Source organism: Diceros bicornis, chromosome 16 (assembly GCF_020826845.1).
Source record: "Diceros bicornis minor isolate mBicDic1 chromosome 16, mDicBic1.mat.cur, whole genome shotgun sequence".
NCBI classification, from domain to species: Eukaryota; Metazoa; Chordata; class Mammalia; order Perissodactyla; family Rhinocerotidae; genus Diceros; species Diceros bicornis.
The window spans coordinates 34734696-34757130 of NC_080755.1; the positions used below are offsets into that span (position 1 = coordinate 34734696).

A 22435-nucleotide genomic window follows, 5' to 3' on the forward strand; every position below is an offset into this window, starting at 1 on the left:
TAGGTTGTAGGGACATAGTTGCGATAAATATTTGTAAGTTATAAGTGGAAGAGGACAAGATTTACAATTCAGAAACTAACTTGCAATAGGACTTTAGATGACTAACTTCATTTAAACTTTAATTTCTTCACCTTTAAAATAGTCTGCTCTTAAAATATATTCTAGTTGCAGCATTTAGTAAGTCTATGAATTATCTCTCAGATTAATGATGCCATGTAAAAATTTAATGCCACTTTCATTAAAATGTGTTTCTATATGTTATATTATCTCATTTTCAAACTATGTAGGAAGAGAAGTATTATCCTTTTTTCATACAAAAGTATTGGGCCAGGGAAGTGAAATGAATGGTTTAGGCGCACAACTATCTTATGATTACAGTAGATGTAATTCCCTATCTTTTTCTTCTTGGCATTTTTGTATGATTTATTTTTATATATCAGAAAAGAAAGTTCTGTAAATTTACTTAAGGAAGTGAGCTCTAGTGATTTATATGTAATTCATAGTTCTGATTTAGTAATCAACCAATTTTATGCATCAGAGCTAACTGTAATCTCTGGTATTGAGACTCTAAGTGGAGATGAGAATGAACAAAAGAAAAAAAAAGTGATAAGGCCAAAAAATAAACTTAGCTTCTAATCACCATTGTCTACTTGTAATTGTGTGACTAGAAAGAAAGCACAATTGTTAAACTGCTGAATAGAAAACCATAAAGGATAAGTTTTAATTGTGCACACAGGATTAAGCAAAAACTCTTTATCACTGAAGAACAATGCTTCAGGTAAGTTTTAGAATAACAGCTAATGTGCTCAGCTAACTTTGGCAGTATAAAAACTAATAAAAGTTGTAGAACTAAGACTCTTACTTTTTCTTATAATACCTCGTATTTCTTTACCTCCAGATTAGAAAGTAATGTCAAACATATAAAGAGAGCCTTAAAAATCAATAAAAACGAAAGACAACCCAACAGAAAAATGGGCAAAAGACTTGAATATGCAGTTAACAAGAGGTAAACATAAGGGTGTAACTTTACTAGACATCAGGGAAAAGAGAAACAAAAACCATAATATGATACCTCCAAAAACTTGCCAGAATGCCTAGAATGTAAGGTGGGCCTACCAAATATAGACAAGGATCTGAATCAACTTGCATTCTCATACACTGCTGGTGGAAGTCTAAATTGATATAACTATTTTGGTAACCTCTGGCAAATTTCACTTCTGGGTATATATCCAAAAGAAATATATGCATTTGCTCACCAAATGACATATAAAAAAGTGTTTACAACAGCACTATTTGTAATAGCCAAAAACTAGAAAGAACTCAATTCTCAATTATCCATCAATAGTGGAATAGACAAATTGTGGTATAATTACACAACAGAATTCTATACATACAGTAATAGTACACAAGTACATGTAACATCATAAATTATTTTCACAAACAAAACGTTGAGCAAAGGAAACCAGACACGAAAAGTATATAGTGTATGATTCCATTTATATGAAGTTCAAAAGCAAGCAAGACTAAAATATGGTATTAGAAGTCAGAATAGTGGTTACCTTTGAAAGCAAAAGAGTGAGTAGGAGGGTGCATGAGTTTAAGTGCTGGTTACATGACATCTTCAAATAGAAAAAAATTCATCAAGTGCTGATAAAATTTAGATACTTTCATCCATGTATGTTATACTTCAATATAAAGCATACACTAATTTATATGCATGTGTGTGTGGGTATTTTTTTCCAGGTATTCAAAAGTACACATTATTGGGCACTGCTATCTCCAACATCAACACAGAGCTATTTTGTTTTGGGATGTAATTAAAGTGTGAGCTGAACTATGATTAGATCAACAAGCATGGTTTGCACAGACACTTCCAATGCCAATCCCAGAGTTACTCGTACTCTTTACAGTTGCATATTTATATTTTAAGAGTTAGAATTTGAAATGTCAGTTAATTCCTTCAAGATACTTAATTCTTGGCCTCCCTTATCAGTTTTGCCTCTCTATTCTCCATCATTTACATCTCTTTGGTTATTGCAGAAGAGGACAGCTTTAGCAATACAATTCGTTGTGTAAAATAAGCAGTTAAAGTTTGTCATAGAAATTTTAAAGTTAATTGATGCAATTTAAATAATCTAGGTTTCGGACAAAGTCAATATTGGGGAAGAAAACACAGTATTAAAAGAAAGACAACCGGGTATTATACGCTTCTGGATGGAAGTACGTGATACCATCTTAACAAGTATGATTTTCAAAAAGACCAAACCTAAATCTCATTAAATGTCTTGATCAAAACTTGGTCAATTTTTAGAAAATAAAGGAGATAGAGAATGTGAAACCATACTATGGGAAGCATGACCATCAAAATTCAGACGGTGGGAAAATTTACAGGCCAAAGATTCTGTTTCTTAAATAATTTTCAATGAAAAAAAATAACGAAGGAACAATTTGCAGATTGGAAGAGAACTAAAGACATATCAACTATCTCAGTGAGTAGACCTGTCTTGAATGCAGATTAAATAAATAAAATTTTAAATATTTATTAAGATAATTGATATATATGATAATAGAAAGGACTTACTATTTTTTTTTAGGTAGCATAGCTGCGTGATAATTTTTTATTCATTAAGATTCCTTATCTTTAAATATCCATGCTGAAATACTTACAGATGAAAAGATGTGATATCTAGGACTTGCTTTAAAATAATATGGGATGAGGGAAAGGAGGGAGAGTAGTGTAGATGAAACAGGACTGGAGAAGAGTTGATAAAAGCTGAACATAAGTGAAGTGTTCATGGCTATTAATTATACTATTCTCTGTACTTTTGATTATGTTTGAAACTTTCCATGATAAATTTAAGGAATAATAAATAAGTTAAAACAACGAGGTGGATGCTTGAGTGCATTTGAACTTATATGGCATTATCTAGAGAGATCATTTTAGCAGCAAAAATATGAAGACAGATATTAGACCATAGAACAAGCGCATAGATGTGAATCTTTGATTCAGAAACATCACATTTTAAAAGTAATTATTCATAAAAGCTAAGGGGTGAGACAAGGGCAGGTGAACATCCGCTTGGTTACAAAAGCCAAGAACAAAACATGTTCCTCACTTTATGCCTTTACAAATTAGTCACAGTATCAAGTTGGTGGAGAGGCACTTTAATTTGATACATTCTGTGCTTTGGGGATACTTTTTACTGGGTTAAAATTGCTACTGTTAGAAAAATTAGTGCCAACCATGAAGTTATGTTGACCCTCTGGGCAAAGGTGAGATGAGAGGGTCAGGCTGAGAGATGAAGACGAAAGAGGAAACGTGCAAGGACGGGAGCAAAATGTCAGAGAAAACTTTCTTTGTTTAATGAGCTGCATTTTCTTCCTTGTGCCCAGGAAGGCATGTTATGCTTTGTCTCAGGAGAGGAGTAGAGAAGCGCCTCTTGCAGCCCTCTGCTAGTATCCTGATCATCAGTGTCAACAGATGAGCCCCGCTACACGGTTAGTAGCAACAGAGAATTTGAGAGCAGTTCCAGTTCTGCCCAATTACCGTTTATGGACCTGGCCCCTGAGAAAGCAAAAGATCAGCACTTTCTCTTTTCATAGTCCGAAAAGGTTCACTCTCCTAGATGCCTGGCCCCCTCAAATGGATCCCTTGTAAGATTGTTTTATTGAGAATCAAAAGATTTCAATTTTGGTTCCAGATCTGCCACTTTTCCTCCCGGGTTTGAGTTTCTCATTTTGCAAAAGAGAGACTTGAAACAGATATCTTGGAGGTTTTGTTGAACTCTATCAGTCTTTAAGTTGACATTCTTTGACTACCTCTGGTAAGTGTGGACAAACTTCTTCAAAGCTCTCCTTTTTGAGATTGAGTGAGAGCAGAGGAAAGCGGAGGGATAAACTCTAGGATGATTCTCACATTTTGTTTAAGTTGTGCAAGGTTTGTTTGATTCTGTTCTGTTTGCTCATTGCTTTATTCTTTTTTTTTCTTTAACTATCTTATATGTTAGATGTTACAGAGATAACAGGTGATTTTCTTGATAGGGTAGTAGACTATTGCAAACCATCTTACCTTGTGACTACAGAAATAACCCTCTCCTATTCATTTCAATGCTGGATATTCCCAGATGTCTCGACCCTTGCAAATCCATCCTCTATGCACAGAATTATATACCTCGCAAGCAAGTCCAATCACAACAGTCCTCTGCAGTGTACATCTCTGGATCCCCATTTCCTGGAGGAAAATTTATACTCACCTGTGGCTATTTGTACTTTTATTTTTACAGAAATTTTCACAATTCATACTGAAACTGGTATAATATACTTCACTAATTTGAAATACAAAAACTATCATATCACAACTATTTTTTCACATGCTTTTCTTTGTAGGAATTTTCCCATCTTTCTCTTAAGACCTCTTGTTTCTGAATTAGCCCGATCCCCCAAGGATTAGTCAGTCCACAGGAGTAATTCCAAAGGCCAAGCTTAAAAGGAGAGACAACTAGGATGTCCAAGCAGTACTCTCCCAGCATGAATTTGGTTGTGCGAACTGGTATCTCTGTTAAACGTGAGTCACATACAGAGGGCTACGGTATGTCTTTCTGGTTTAGGTTCCTTTTAGTCCATAATTGAGCAGTAAGATTACATTCATGTTCCCCAAAGCCCAGTTTTTATGACAGTAGGGCGGGGCACACAGCGGCATTAAGCGTCATGTATATGTTCTTTCAGAATTAGTTCAATCTCATGAATTCTGAGCTCGTATTTAGTGACCAGGCTAACAGCTTGGACTCTATTCCCTCACAGTGAGTTCTCCTTTAAGATCTTCCTCTGCTAGTGAATGTTAGCCAGATTCACCCAGTTAACTCTGACAAGTTTCTTGAATTTTAATACCCAAAGAGAAAAGGATGATATTTACTTCCATTCATTCCCATCCGTGTCCTCCATTCCTCAGAAAATATTGTTCCATCCCTTCCCTCAAGCTCTGTATACCAAGATCAGAGATATTTTTAGGGACACACACACACACAGAGTCAAGATCCATTTATACCCTTTTCTCCATGCAAAGGTGTGCCTACTGGCATTGGGTTTATATATTTATGGGAGGTCATATAAGTGTGTGTTTTTATTTTTCCTCCTAGTAAAGAACGTCTATTCTAAGGTAAGTAGATACAGAAGTTGCTGGTATATTGTTTAAAAATTATATTTTACCTAGTGGTTGTTATAAATAGCTAGTTGTGCAATTATTGATTACTGTATGCTTTTCCAGTAGATTAATAGTTGTATGCACGCAGGAATAGTATTATTATTATTCTTGTTCACCAGCAAAATGCTCAGGCATATTATATATGCTCAAAATATGTTTGTTGAATAAATTAATAAAGAGTATATAGATCCCAAAGTGTTCCATGACATATAAGCTATGCATCCAAAGATGAAGAAGAGTTAGTGGGTAAAAGGAATAGAACATACAAAATGTTGGAAGCCTCTGGAGCATAGAGTTGCATGAGGGTGGGCAGGACAGAGGAAGTGTAGAGAGATAAGAAGATTATGAAGATACTTATAAACATCATTATGGAGTTGGACTTTATTCTAAGGTCAATGGGAAAATTCTGCGGAACAAAAGGCAGAGAAGTGCGTTTTAGAAATATCACTCTGGCTTCAATATGGAAGACAAATTGGAAATGACCAAAACTTGAGTCTACTTTAGTAATCTAGGCAAGCAATCACAGAATCCTGAATTAGAATAGTAACAGAAGAGTAGTGGAAGGAGTAAATATATATTTAGAAGGTGGAACTGACAAGATATTATAATTGATTATAGATGGGGATGAGGGGAAAAGAAGAGACAAAGTTAGCGTTGAGGTTTAGGCTTGGACAACTGAAAGGATGGCAGTACCACTAGTGGTGGCACAGGAGGAAACGTAAAAGGAAAGGGTTGGGAGTGAGAGGGGAAAGACTGAATTCAGTTTAAGATGTTAATTTTGGGTGCACAAGCAGTTGGCTCTATGTGTGCGGAGCTCAGGAAAGAGATCTGGTGGAGAGGCAGATTTTGGTTTCATTCAATATCTAGCTCAGGAATGGCAAACAGATTTTATCTAGTTTTTCTACTCTGAAATATTGTAGCATTTTCCTAGAGTGCTGAGCTGAAAAAGGACTTTGAGGCAAAATTCTTTCATGGTGGAAAAAAATGTGTTAATCGATTAGCGGGGTTTGGCATGCATATAGAGAGAAGTGAGAATGGAAGCATATTCATAGCATTCATTTTTCCTAATCCAGATGCTAATTGATGTCATGAGATAAACGGGATTATATACTGCATGTGTACAGAATAAAAGCGAAAAGAAATTAGGGTAGCATTTTAAAGTACCCTAATATTTTAGAAACATAAAGAAGAATGCTGGTTTCTGTTGGTTTAGGGAACAGACTAGGAAGGAGTCTTTTGTTACCAATTTAACATTGCTGCAAGCAGAGTGGGATTACAGCAGGCAAACACCAAAATATTAAGAAAATGTTTTCGTATTTCTTACTTTCAATGCCCTCCTTTTGTGCTAACAACATCCCAACATTCTAACCCTTGGAGGAATTAAAGATTCCCTAACTAAGGCTACATCAATTCTGTATAACCTTTCTTCACTGATTGCCATACACATGCTGCTGCTATCTTGGTCCTGTAACCAAGTGTCTACTCATATGTCCACCCCAATGCCTGGGTATCCATCTTTCTGCTTTGCCCAAGAGCGGCATTGGTAGCTTCCTTGGCATTCTGGTTCTCCCCTGCAGTCCCTTGTTCTCATCACTGGCACTGCCTTGCCAGCCTTGTGAATAAGCCACATTATTGGCTACCATATTTTCCTGTTATAGACCACTGGCTTGCCTACCTTCTTCGCCATGTCTATTAATAAATTAATTCAGCATATCTAGACTGCCTGCTGCATTCCAGGCCCTCTGTCACTTTGTTAGTTTTCTGGGTACACCAATCTTATACAGTAAGTGAGAGAGAGAGACAAATAATCCAATAATCACAATACTTCTGTAGATATTGTCACAGACACGATACGAGAGAACAGAGAAAGGGGCATATTACTTGCTTTCTGGGATCAATGAATGTTTCCCAGAACAGAAGTTACTTGGGTCTAGTTTGAGAAATAAGTAGAGATTATTTCTAGCTTGTTTTCTGATCCCATTGATAGAATGAAATTTGACTATATTTAACTGAAACCTCAACAGTAGTTTAAACAAAAAAGTGTTTATGTTTCTTACAAACAAAAGCAGTTTGGAAGGGTCAGTCTAGGAATGGTATAGAGGCTCCATAGCCACCAATGACTGAGATTCCTTCTCTGTCATTCTCAGTGCTTGGCTTCCATCCTTAAGTTCACTTCACAGTACAGTATGGCTGCTGAATATCCTACCGTCATGACTGTGGTTCAGGCAACAGAAAAGGAAAAGGATAAAAGGGAAAACAGGTGCACCTCCTGGGATAAGCCAATATGGAATACAGAAGAGGAGTGAGTTGATGAGGAGAGGAGAGCATAGAAGGTGTAAGAAAGGAGGGAGAAAAAAAGATAAGATAGTGGCCATAATATTAATGCTGTGATTTTAGAAAGAGCAATATATGCAGAGCAATATATGCAAAGCAATATATTCCTTTGGAGTTAAACAACAACAAAACCAACAAGTACACAACAATATATATATAAAATGGAAGTAAGAATTTTTCATTCATTAGAAGGACAATAATTATATCAGCAATGCCATTTTCAACAGCTGCATTTTTTCAAATTTATTTCCCCCAATTGGAAGTGGTCCAGGAAACCCTCATCCACTTAGAAGGAATTGGACTGTATATTGTTTCTGAACTGAAGAAACTATTTGAAAACTTGGACTGTGTATTTATGGGTTGCTTTGCCAACCTGTAGTGGCAATATCTTTTGAGACACTCAGAGGGGTTGACTTTGTCAAGTGTAACAAAGAATATTTCAAATATTGGGGGCTTGGCAAAATCTTCAGTGCGGTTTGCCAAGTCCTGTTCCATCAATTTTTAACACCCATTTTTTTAAGAGACGTTTAATCCATACTTATTTCTTATTGCTTTACTTCTTAACTCATCAAAATGTTATATTTCAAGAGCTCTTTGATGTGTATGATACCTTTGGGCTTTTTTCCTCCTTCTTCAAAACAAGAAGTTATGTTAGCCAAGGGGATAAAAGAGGGGAGAAAACCCTTGAATTTTGAAAGGGGTGTTGATTCTGGTTGCAAAGCCTTGCAGTTCGAATCAGTGCTGAACATGATTGAAATTATCTTCACAGAAAATAGGAAATTGATTGTGAGTGGATTTTTAAAAATATAATCATAGATGTAGTGTCAGAAAATATCAAAGATTATGTAATCCCATCCTCCACTGAAGGATTGAATCTTCCCAACACGTTATCATCATGGCTCGGTTTGAATACCTCTGATAACAAGATGCTCAGTGGCTGCTGAGGTCAATATATCTTTTTTCCTGAAAAATCAGTGGTTATAGCCTTGGACTCTTTTTCATTGTAACTTTTTTTTTTCATCCCTCTCTCTGATAGGTGTTCTCAACATCCCTCTCTCTTACTGCCTGTTCCCAGGATTCCCCTCTCTGACCATGTGTTCTTGGCAACCTTTCCTCTGAGGATGCTCCTCCTATCCCTTCCTCTGAGAGTGTACCCATATCCCTCTCTCTGACAGCTGTCCCCATCATCCCTCTCTCTGATAGGTGTTCCCAGGGTCCTTTTCTCTTACCTTGTGTCCCCAGCATCTCTCTCTCCAACAGGTGTTCCCAGCATCTCTCTCTCTGATGACCTATTTCCAGAATCCCTCTGATGGGTGTCGCTGGCTTCCCTTCCTCTGAGAATGTTCTCATGCCTTCCTTTGAGGGTGTTCCTGGCATCCCTCTCTGTCTCTGACAGCGTGTTGCCGTCTCTCTTTGACGACTTGTTCCCAGAATCCCCCTTTCTGACAAGTGCTCCCCGCATTCCTTCCTCTGAGAGTGTTCCCGGCATCCGTCTCTGACTGCGTGTTCCCAGCATCCCTCTCTCTGATGGGTGTTCCCGGCATCCCTCTCTCTGTCCACTATGACTTCTATCCTTTGGCTTTAATATGCCTTGCCAGGCCACACAAAATCCGCATTTTTCTTCTGCTACGTGATGGTCTTTCTAATGTTTGAAGACAGCTATGTCGTCTCCCTGATTCTCATGTTCTCAAATATAAAATGCCAAATTCGTTAAAACTATTCATATGGCAAAGTTTTATGCCCATCCAATAACTAAGGGAATCTTTTCCATGCACCAACGTTTGTTAGTATTACTCTTGAATTTTATCATCCAGAATTAAATAAGATAATATAAATGTTGTGCTACCAGCTAATAGAGTTAAAGGAATGCAAGTTTCTTCCTGGACATCATATTTCTATTTCTATTCGTGCAGCCTAAATTCTATCACCCCGCTCATACAGACACACACACATACATGCATACACATACTACATACATCAGGAAAGGGACAAGAACAATTTGCACAGCATATGGCATTAGGGACTGCTGCCAGCAGTTTATTTAGACCTAAAATGGATATTCAATAATTAGAAATTGATGGTGAATGAGGACAACACACACACACACACACACACACACACACATTATATATATGTTCTGAGTCTATGGACTCAGAATCACAGCAGTTAATGTCTCGAATTTGCTGTACAATTATAGCAGGTTCACTGTGTAATACAAAAGCATTTGAAAAATATCAGCCTAAATGTTTTAGAAATTTATAAGGAAAGGGCAGTGAAGTTACAGAGGTCTGTGGTACTTATCAGGCTGGGTTTATTTATCAGATTTTGCAGATGCCACATGGACTCCTAAAACACAACCTTATTCTCTTGATCTAAATGTATGTTAACAGGGTTCTAAAGTTATAATCATTAAAAAAAGTATCTCCTTAGTTTTGATTCACTGATATCCACTGCTGAAATTGTTTTTAGCATCCCAAGTTGTATGCAGGAAGCCTTCTTGAGTTCCCTCAGCTGAAATTCTTCTCTTTCTCCCAGATAGCCCCATAGCACTGTTTGTGTTCTAGTTATCATATAAGTCAAAGGAGGTGCAGTGGCAGAAACCTTATCTTAAACTGAAAATGACAAAACTTTACACCTCAATACCCTGTATTAGTAGCTAAGTAACTGTGTACAAGTTACTTTAATGCCTTGTTGGTTCCATTTCCTGTAAAAAAAGAATAGTATCTACCTCTCAGGAGTGAGTGTGTGCTTGTGTGTGTGTGCGTGTGTGTGTGTGTGTGTGTGTGTGTGTGAAGGGAGAAATTAATAAAGAAAATGCATGTTAACACTTACCTGTCAAATGTTTGATGACAGCTATGTTGTCTACCGTAATGTCTGGCCAGTAGTTACTTTTTGATAAATAGTCGTTTTTATCTTTTCACACCCAATGAGTAGTTTGTGTAGATTTCATAAGGCTTTCTGTTTATGTAGCAAACTGTAGAGTTAATCATCAACCAATATCCCCTTTTGGCTGTTTGCTAAAAGTTCTGAAGAGGAAGAAGCAAAGATTTGATCAAGGATCCCTTCTTATAAAAAAAAAATACAGGCTTATACATATATTCCCATGTCCTGCATTTACTTCCCATACACCCCCACCCCACCCCTAGTGACTCCCAAGGCTTGGAGAAATTAAAATCAGATAACCCTGGTAATTCAGTAATGTGATTAAGAATCACCACTTAGACTTAACCTCCAATATTCCATGTAATTGTAAATCTCTGGAGCCAATTACATTAAAATTTATCATCAAAATAATTATCTACTAGCATCATTTAAAATTTTTTTTTTGGAAATTCTAACATATTTGACAACAATATAACGAGAAAAATATTGACGTATAATAATCAGAGGGCCAGCCATGGTGGTCTAGTGGTTAAGATTTGGTGCTCTCACCTCTGAGTTCCAGGTTTGTTTCCCCGTCAGAGAACCACACCACCTGTTGGTTGTACTGTGGTGGCTGTATGTTGCTGTGATGCTGAAAGTTATGCTACCACTATTTCAAATACCAGCAGGGTCATCCATGATGGACAGGTTTCAGCAGAGCATCCAGACTAAGACTAGGAAGAAGGACCTGGCCATCCACTTCCAAAAAAATTGACTATGAAAATCCTCTGAGTAGCAGCAGAGCATTGTCTGATATAGTGCTGGAAGGTGAGAAGATGGCACAAAAAGACAGGGCAAGTTTCTGCTCTGCTGTACCCAGGGTCGCTAGGAGTCAGAATTGATTTAAGGACACTAACAAAAAAAATAATCAGAGAGGAAAAAGTAGTTGTGTTTTAGATGATACAATTTTCTTTCAAAAAAGCTAAAATAATCTATTGAAAAAGCTTAATAAGATGGACAAATACAGAAGATATATAAAAATAATTTCATTTATATGAATTAGGAATAACCACTTCAAAAATGTAATAAAATTACACTTGCAAGTGCACACAAAAATCATAACTAAGAAAAACTTAAGAAATCAAATAGAAGTTATCTTAAAATACTGAACTTGACTGAGGGGTATAAATATGTCCTAAATAAATTTAAAATGCAATGTTGTAAAGATGTCAATTCTCCCAAATGATTAAGTACAATGAAATTTCAATAAAAATTAAGCAAAGTTATTTTGGAAGTTGATAAGATGATTATGAAATTTATGTGGGAGGATAAATGGTTAAAGATAGCTTGGAAAATAGAAATTTTGACTACTATATATTAAACAATATTATAAAATCACAAAGTTTCACACATTTACATGTGATGTGGAAAAATCACCTGAAAGACCTGGCGTATATATAGTTGGGACAAGGAAGATATGGAATAGGATACTTGCCTCTGGAGAACCTGCTGGGGATACCAGCCTAACACCACCATGGAAAGCAGAGAAAGAGAAAACATTTAAGATTTGAGGTGGTCAAGATAAATTCCAAAAGATAGAGTATTTAAAGCAAAGTGACTAAACCTTAAACTTGTCAATGATTGGGGTGATATTTGAGTTTTGCTGGGGAAAAGAAAAGCATTTCTGGGTCGGAATGAATACCCTGATGGAATGGAATAGAATATGTTGCCTGCTGAGAGACAGGATTAGATAAATTACAGAAAAACAAAGAAAAAATTTTTGCCCATTCTCGTTTATGACAGTCCAATTTATACCTCTTACACGTGTATACTAAATTCTCTATAATAAGCATACGTCTTTCATAAAAAATGTAATAAATGTTACATGAAGGATAATTCTGGAGGATCCAATCAAAAAAGCAAATCTAATTAAGAATTTTAGACTTTTGCAAATAGAGAGATGAGGAAATACCTGTTATGTTCATAAAATAGTATCAAAGGGAGATACATAAGCACTTGTCAAGCTTTTGCAAAACTGTTCGCAGAGTTGTCACATTTGGGTAAATGAATTAGCAAGTGGATAAAAGGAAGAATTCTTCTCTGATACATGCATTTATTTATTAGGCTATCAGAGAGAACTAATCTCAACAGATTCACTCAGTAGTAGAAATTATTGCAGAGCAGAAAGCTTACATAATCCATTATGAGTTAGAATTTTTATCAAACCACCTAATTAAAAATTCTTTTTTTCTTAAACTGCTTAATGAGGAGTTGCATCTTGACTCCTGGAGTGAGTCACGGGTTTTCAAGGATTTAAGGATGAAGTAAGCAAATGCATAACTTGATATATCCTTAACCATCACACAGTTCCATGGCAGTCAAAATAACACTAACATTGTTATTTATTGCAATAAAATGTAGAAACATTGACTACAATCATCACTGTTCTCTTAAAGGAAGCTGCTCCTTTTATTGACGTTTTCCCTCCCTGGATATATATATATTTTTTAATTTACCTTACCCTGTTATTACCATTCCCGCCTCCCACTCCTTTCCCCACGGACAATCACTTTAATAGCTAAAGTACACCTTTCTGGTGGTAAATTTTCCTGCAAAATGTTTATTTCTGATATATGAGCATGAGTGTATATTATATTCTGCTGTGGATCTCAATTTGTTACTTATCTCATCAGAGGTTCATGTTGCTTTGTGAATATCTAGTTTGTTGCATCTAACTGCGTGATCCTTCATCATGTTTTACCCAGTCACTCCTCAGCTGTGGATACTCTCCAACCTCCCACTACCATGTACAATAATATTGTGGTGAGCATCCACTTGCATAACCCCTATTGGAACGTGTGAAAATTCCTTTGGAATATATATCTAGGAGGTAAACTGCTAGCTCATAGAATGTCTCAGCTAATTAATGGATGAATTTCTGCCAGAATACTGTCCAGAACAATTACACCTGTGTACACTTCCACTCTAATATCACCTCATCCTGGTCTCACTGGTTCCCAAAATGGTTGGGAGGGGGACGCTTCGTGATTAGGGGCTCTAGGGTCCCAGCTCCCTGTCTATTCATCACCGGCTGGGTCTATCCCTGGCAGACTCCTCTCCCCCTTTAGGAATTGACTTCAGAAGGGCAGTGGGAGGTGGAGAGGGGAAAGCTCCCAATTCTCTCAGACCCAGGAAGCAGGAGTGACTTGTCCTAGAGAGAAGGCCTAGTCAGCTGAGCTGTCCCCTGTCCAGGATTTAGTTGTTTCTGGCTATGCCATGTTCTTCCTCTGTTTAATTGCAAAAGGCAAAAGCTCTGCTTAGAGCTCAGGCTGCCAGCCATGAGGCCCTCTCTGAGCAGCAGTGCAGCACCTCTGCATCCTCAGTTAAACCTACAACCACACACACACACAAAAACCTATTATCTATACACAGGTGCAAAGCGATATTCTTTGGCCATTTTGATTGTGCTTCTATGGTTAGTTACTAATGAGTTTGAACATTTCTTCATATGCTGCTAGCTTTTAAAATTTCCTCTTCCCAGACTGCATGTTGTAACCTCTGGCCATTTTTCTTTTGAGGTTATTTTATTTTCAGGAAATCCTTTATATTCTGGATATTAGTCCCCTGTTATTTTTAGAAATATAAAATATCTTTCCCAATTTCTTATCCATTTGTAAACTTTGTCCATGGTGTTTTCCACTGAATAAAAACCCAGTTTTTAAATTTTGTAGTTTATGATTTGGGAATTTTTAATAAGTTTTTCCCTACAACAAGATCACAGAGATGTTCTTGTACATTTGCTCCCATTAATTTAAAAGTTTTACCTGTTGTGTATGTCTTTAACCCATCTAGAGTCTATTTGTAAATGGTCTTTATTAGGTATCTAAATTTATCTCCATATAGTGAGGCATGGAAACATCCTTTATTTCCCTATTGATTTGTGTTAATTTTATTATGTTTAAGTTACCAAAGTTCTCATACCTAACTGGTCTGTCTCTAAAATTTCTACTCCATTCCCTTGGTTTGTTAGTCTTTTTTTGTGCGAATACCACCCTAATTTGTGTTGCTATATCATTGTAGTATGTCATAATTTCTGACACCTAGTTGAGTGCCTAATTGGGATAGGCACTCTCCCTACCCCAATTTATACTTTTTCAAAGTTGACTTCATTCTTTTATATAAATTTGAGAGTGACTCTATCAAGCTCCTTAAGAAATCCAATTGAAAATTTGATTGAGATTGCTTTTAATATTTAGATAACTTGTTAGAACCAGCATCTTAAAAAGTTAAATCATCTCATCCAAGAGTATGGAATTAATTTTTATCATCTTTTATTGGGATATTAAATTTTTCTGCAAAGGAATTATTATATATTGTTGATTAGGATAAATTGTAAGTCACTGATGGTTCATGCTTCTTTTATGAAAAATACTTTTTTTGTAGACTGATTTCTGGTTACCCCATCATTATATTATGTTAAACAGTGATGATAGCATCATCTGTATATTGTTCCTAATCTTAGAGAGCATCGACTCTTTTGTCTTTCAACATTTTTTGCTATAAGTTTGTGCTATAGAACCCTTACCAAATTAAGGCATTCATTTCTATTCTTTTTTTTTTTTGGTGAGGAAGATCAGCCCTGAGCTAACATCTGATGCCAATCCTCCTCTTTTGGCTGAAGAAGATTTTCCTTGGGCTAACATCTGTGCCCATCTTCCTCCACTTTATATAGGACGCCGCCACAGCATGGCTTGACAAGCTGTGTGTCGGTGAGTGCCCAGGATCCGAATCTGTGAACCCTGGGCCACCGAACCGGAGCCCTGGCACTTAACCGCTTGTGCCACTGGGCCGGCCCCATTCATTTCTATTCTTGTTTGCAAATAGTTGCTTTTTAAATCAGAAATAGATGTGAATTTTTTAAGTAAACATTTAGTTGAAATATAATATATATTAAGAAAAATGGACAAATCACATGAGCACAGCTCAAGGGTTTTATTTCTGTTTTGTTTTATTTTTAAATAAAATTTGTGCTTGGAATAATTTTAGGTTTACAGAAAAGTTGCAAAGATAGTACAGAGAGTTCCCAAATATTCCTCTAATTTTAAGATCTTAATTGTTATGAAACATTTGCCAAAATTAAGAACCAATATTGCATAACTGTTAACTAGACTCCAACTTCTTTTGGAATATCAGCAGTTTTTCCAGTAATGTCCTTTTTCTGTTCCAGGATCTAATCCAGGATGCTATAATGGATTTAGTTGTCGTATCTCCTTGGTCTCCTCTGGTTATAGTTTTTCAGTCATTCCTTGTTTTTCATGATCTTGGTGGTTTTGAGGAGTACTGGTCAGGTATTTTGAAGAATTTTCCTTAATTTGGGTTTGTCTGATTTATTTTCTCAGGAGTAGACAGCAATTATGGTTTTGAGGAAAGAATATTACAGAGGTGAAATGTCCTTCTCATCACATGGTACAGAGAGTATATAATAACCATAGCTGTTGCTGGTAATACAGACCTTGATCACTTGCTTAAGGTTCTGTTGCCAGGGTTCTCTATTGGAAAGTAACTCCCTCCCTTCTCCTTCACTCCTTTTCCTACTCTATTCTGTGAAAGCAAGACACTAAACCCATCCTACACCCAAGGGAGGCAGGGAGAATTAAGCTCTACCACTGGAGGGGGCCAGTATCTACATATATCATTTGGAATTCTTTTGTAAGAAAAATTTGTCTGTTCTCCATTCATTTATTCAATCATTTGATTATATCAACATGGCCCCATGTATGTTTATTTTATACTTTGGGTTATATACAAACTTGTTTTTTGTGGTTGTTGTTGCTTTAAACTGGGCTTTGAGCATTGGGAGCTCTTTTGGGTTGTCTCTTGGGTCCCTTGGACATTTCTTATCCTTTTATTTACTTATTTTAGTACTTCCTTTCTGGTCCTACAAGCTGTTCCTAGTTCATCTATTTTTCCTGCTTCAGCTTTAAAATCAGCCTTTTCTCCAAGGATTTCTGATTCCTTTAATTGTAGAATCATATTTCAAAGTCAAGATCTGGGTACTGAGAATGCTTGTTACCACTGGGAGATGCTGCATTTTTTCAAAAGCTTCTTCTACACTTATTGAGATAATCACATGACTTTTTAATATTTTATTCTACTATCAAGACAAATTATACTGATAGATTTTCTTTACTGGATCATCCTTGTATTTTTTCTATACACCAAGCTTGATCATGAAATATAATTTTAATACACTTTTGGATTCTTTCTATTTAGTATAATTTCCATTTCCTTCATGAGTAAAATGGGCCTGTGTTTTCATTATGTTGCACTGGCTTTATCTACTTTATCTACTAATCCCACTTATTGCAGGATCAAAATTATATTGGCCGCACAAAAGAGTTGGGCAAATTTTACTCTATTTCTTAGAAATATATATATTTCTCTCTCTATATATATCTATTATGGAAATTACCTGATAGAATATTTCTGTACATATACGATAGAAATTACATGTTAATTAAATTTGGTAGCAATCAGCCATGCCTGAATTCAGGGAAAGGGAGAATTTTGACTAAGATTTTGGTTTCTTTAATCCTTCTTTACTGATTTTTTTTCATCAAGATGAGCATTTTATATTTTTCTATGAATGTATCCATTTCTTTTAGGTTTTCAAATGCAAAGGCGTACAAAGTTTTATAATAGTTCTCTCTGTTATTTTACATCTGACATGTATGTTGTTATTTCATTTATTTTTGTATTTTGTTTACATTGTATCTTTTACCTCTTGTTCAGCCTTACAAGAGTTCTTCCTATTTTGCTAAACTTTTCAAAACATCAGTATTTTATTTTACTAATTTTCCTACTATTTTTTTCTTTATTTTGTTGATTTATGCTTTTAAATCTTTCTTGTTTCCTTTCTATTTATTTTTCTTTTTGTAAGTTAACATTATTGTTTTTTTCAATGTTTGAGTTGAGTGCCTAACTATTTTGTTTTTACTTTTTCTTGTTCCTCATGTTTTTCCATTTAAGTAAAACTTCCAATCCATTCCACAAATTTTGACAGGTTGCCTTTCATTATCTTTTATTTCTATGTATGTCTTAATTCTTTTATGATTTTTTTAATCCAAGAGTTATTTAATGATATGCTATTTAGTTTCCTCAACATATAGGATCTGTTTAGCTATTTTTTGTTATTAATTTTTCATTTTATTAGATTACAATTAAAATACATTATCGTGATATTAACATTTTGAACTTATTGAGGCTTCCTTTACAGCCTATTATCTTGTCTTTATGGTAATTTATACATAGACATTTGTAATGAATATGGATTCTTTCAATTATGTGTGAGTATATTTGTGTAGTTATAGCTTAAGTTTATTGATTGTATCAATATTAGAAAATTAGTTTCAATACTTTCATCCTAAAATATTAGGGTCGAGGGCGGAGTCAAGATGGCGGCGTAGGCAGACTCTGAACTCACCTCCTCCCGCAGACACAGCCAATTTACAACTACTCGTGGAAAAATTACCCCTGAGACAGAACTGAAAACTGGGTGAGAGGAACTCCTGCAACAACGGACAATCCTAACTGGGGTAGAAGAGGCAGAGACTCCCTTCCGGAGAGGAAAAACACCGCCTTCACAAGCCGCCAGCTTCACGGCTGCCGGGAGCAGCTCACAGGTACGCAGCCTCCCTGGAGGCGCGGGGCCCTGAGCCGGGAGCGCCCCCGCTGTGGGCATATTGTGGACCCAGCACAATCGAGACCAGCGGCATAACATCTGACTTTGCCTGCTACTAAAGCATTGGGGAGCACCCCCAGAAAACCCGGTTCACAAAGAAACTAAAACTGGCTCTTAAAGGGCCCGCGCACAAACTCACCCGTTCCAGAAAGCATCCTAAAATCACCAGAAAGAAAGGTGTACAGTGCTTTGGTGACAAGAGACTCACCTAATAGGCCCTGAGTGCATCTCGGTGAGGGGTGAGAGCTCTCCAGGGACTGGGACATTGGCGGCGGCCATTGTTGTGGCCTGGTGTGAGCTTGCTGACACAGACGCCATTGGAGTTCTCCCTGAGACCTGCTAGCCCAGGGTCTGCTCCACCCACTAGAGCACCGATTTAATCCAGCTCAGCCAGGGCAGGCAGCCCACCCTAGAGACTGGCCCCACCCAACAACAAGCCCTCAGGCAACGTGTGGGCCTGCATAGATTGGTGACTGGATTCTCTGCAGCCTGGCAACTAAGCCGACTTGAGCGGGCAGGGTGTGAACAAGGAGCCGGTGGAGAGTATGGGGTGTTGGCGGAGTGTGTGGGGCTCCCGCCGTGGAGAGACTGGGTCCGCTTGGGGAGGTCGGGGTGCTCACACGGGGCAGGACTGTGTTGGCAGTGGTGTGGACCTGTGGGCAACAGGGCTTGTCAGCTGCAGAAGACTTGTGCTTCTCAAAGACCCACTTAGGAGGTTTGCCCCACCTTCCAAAGCCTGAAACAATTGGGTGCTCCTGTGTCTGAGGCCAACCCCACCCAGCTGCAATCCTCAGAGAGCTGACAAGAGACCTAATAGGCTAGAGGCTTACAGCAATTGTAAGGCCCTGAGCCTAACAACCTGCCACACTGGGGGCCTACTCAGTTAAAAGAAATACTGCAACACAAATGTGGTATTAGAACTTACAGCCAACCGTGCTGGGGCTCCCCACACCTGATAAAGAGACGGAAGGACCCACAACAACTACAAGCAGCTGAGCATTACAACAGCTGGCCAGGAGCATAACTCAGCCTCCCTGGGTGCCTATAGGGAGAGCTAACAGGCCACAATAGAAGGACACACATAGCCCACATAGGGGTCACCCCTGGAACATTGAGAACTGAGGGAAGCACACTGGAAGCCTCCTAAGGCATCACTTACATAAGGTCACCTATCCAAGAGCAGGAGACGTAGCTGACCTACCTAATACGTAGAAACAAGCACAGGGAAAGAGGCAAAATGAGGAGGCAAAAGAATACATTCCAAGTAAGGGAACAGGACAAAACCCCAGAAAAGGAACTAAGTGAAACAGAAATGAGCAACCTACCTGACAGAGAGTTCAAACTAAGAGTGTTAAGGATGCTCACTGATCTGGGGAGAAGAATAGATGAACTCAGTGAGAATGTCAACAAAGAAATGGAAGATATAAAAAAGAACCAATCAGAAATGACAAATACAATACTGGAAATGAAAAATTCATTAGAGGGACTCAAAAGCAGAGTAGAGGATACAGAAGAACGGATCTGTGAGCTAGAAGAAAGACTAGAAGAAATTACCCAAGGTGAACAGGTAAAAGAGAAAAGAATTAAAAAGAGTGAGGACAGTCTAAGGGACCTCTGGGACAACATCAAGCGCACTAACATCCGTGTTATAGGTGCCCCAGAAGGAGAAGAGCGAGACAAGGGGGCAGAGAATCTATTTCAAGAAATAATAGATGAAAACTTCCCAAACCTAAGGAAGGAAACAGACATCCAGGTACAGGAAGCACAGAGAGCCCCAAACAAGATAAACCCAAAGAGGCCCACACCAAGACACATCATAATCAAAATGTCCAGAATTAAAGATAAAGAGAGAATCCTAAAAGCCGCAAGAGAATGTCAAGTTACATATAAAGGAAACCCCATAAGGCTATCAGCTGACTTCTCAGCAGAAACCTTACAGGCTAGAAGAGAATGGCACGATATATTTAAAGTGCTAAAAGGAAAAAACTTACAGCCAAGAATACTCTACCCAGCAAGGTTATCATTCAAAATGGAAGGAGAGATCAAAATTTTCCCAGATAAGCAAAAATTAAAGGAGTTTGTCACCAAGAAACCAGTGCTACAAGAAATGTTAAAGGGACTGATTTAAGGGGAAAAGAGAAGACCATAAATAGGAAAAATTATTTATTTCCATGATTAGAACATAATGGATACAAATATACAAAAAAGAGGTTAGATATGATATCAAAAACATAAAAGGAGGGAGGAGGGGAGTTAAAGAGTACAGCTTTCAGACAGAGGTCAAACTAAAGTGACCATCAATTCTGTATAGAAGAAGTAAGGAACAGAGAAGGACTACTAAAACACTGAGAAAAAAAAAAAAAGTTAAAAAATGGCAGTAAGTACATACTTATCAATAGCTACTTTAAACGTCAATGGACTAAATGCTCCAATTAAAAGGCATAGGGTGGCTGACTGGATAAAAAAACAAGATCCATATATATGCTGCATACAAGAGACACACTTCAGACCTAAAGACACTCACAAACTGAAAGTGAAGGGATGGAAAATGATACTCCACGCAAATGGCAATGAAAAGAAAGCTGGGGTAGCAGTACTCATATCAGACAAAATAGACTTTAAAACAAAAACTGTAAAAAGAGACAAAAAAGGGCATTACATAATGATCAAGGGAACAATCTAACAAGAGGATATAACACTTGTAAATATCTATGCACCCAATGTAGGTGCACCTAAATATATAAAGCAATTATTAACAGACATAAAAAGAGAAATAGACAGTAACACAATAATAGTAGAGGACTTTAACACTCCACTTACACCAACGGATAGATCATCCAAACAGAAGATCAATAAGGAAACATTGGCCTTAAAGGACACACTAGAACAGATGGACCTAGTAGATATATACAGAGCATTCCATCCAAAAACCGAAGAATGCACGTTCTTTTCAAATGCACATGGGACATTCTCCAGGATTGATCACATATTAGGCCACAAAACAAGTCTCCATAAATTTAAGAAGATTGAAATAATACCAACCATCTTTTCTGACCACAACGGTATGAAACTAGAAATCAACTATAGGAAGAAAATCAGAAAAGCCACAAATACATGGACATTAAACAAAATGCTACTGAACAACAACTGGGTTAAGGAAGAAATCAAAGAAGAAATCAAAAAATACCTGGAGACAAATGAAAATGAAAATACGACATGCCAGAATTTATGGGATACAGCAAAAGCGGTTCTAAGAGGGAAGTTTATAGCCATACAGGCCTATCTCAACAAACAAGAAAAATCTCAAATAAACAATCTAACAATGCACCTAAAGGAACTGGAAAAAGAAGAAGAAACCAAGCCCAAAATCAGTAGAAGAAGGGAAATAATAAAAATCAGAGCAGAAATAAATGAAATAGAGACCAAAAAAACAATAGAAAATATTAATAAAACCAAGAGCTGGTTCTTTGAAAAGATCAACAAAATAGACAAACCTTTAGCTAGACTCACCAAGAAAAAAAGAGAGAAGGCACAAATAAGTAAAATCAGAAATGAAAGAGGAGAGGTTACAACAGACACCTCAGAAATACAAAAGATTATAAGAGAATACTATGAAAAGCTATATGCCAACCAATTCGACAATCTGGAAGAAATGGATAAATTCTTAGAATCATACAACCTTCCAAAACTGGATCAAGAAGAAGTAGAGAATTTGAATAAACCAATCACCAGTAAGGAGATCGAAACAGTAATCAAAAACCTCCCCCAAAATAAAAGTCCAGGACCAGACGGCTTCCCTGGTGAATTCTACCAAACGTTCAAAGAAGACTTAATACCTATCCTTCTCAAACTCTTCCAAAAAATTGAGGAGGGTGGGAAGCTCCCTAACTCATTCTACGAAGCTGACATTACCCTGATACCAAAACCAGACAAGGACAACAAAAAAAAAGAAAATTACAGGCCAATATCACTGATGAACATCGATGCGAAAATCCTCAACAAAATACTAGCAAATCGCATACAACAATACATTAAAAAGATTATACACCATGATCAAGTGGGATTTATTCCAGGTATGCAGGGATGGTTTAACATTCGTAAATCAATCAACGTAATACACCACATTAATAAAATGAAGAACAAAAATCACATGATCATCTCAATAGATGCAGAGAAAGCATTTGACAAGATACAGCATCCATTTATGATAAAAACTCTGAATAAAATGGGTATAGAAGGAAAATACCTCAACATAATAAAGACCATATTTGAGAAACCCACAGCTAATATCATCCTCA

The 22435-nt window shown here is 37.1% G+C and overlaps 1 long non-coding RNA gene across 3 annotated transcripts in view; it reads right to left on the reverse strand.

Moving 5' to 3' along the window:
- Positions 1–18555, reverse strand: part of LOC131415385 (uncharacterized) — a 382856-nt gene extending 364301 nt beyond the window's left edge. For all 3 annotated transcript variants that reach the window (XR_009222442.1, XR_009222443.1, XR_009222441.1), the window contains exon 1: positions 18346–18555. This is a non-coding gene — a long non-coding RNA (uncharacterized LOC131415385). The remainder of the gene's footprint in view (positions 1–18345) is intronic.
- Positions 18556–22435: the final 3880 nt, after the last annotated feature.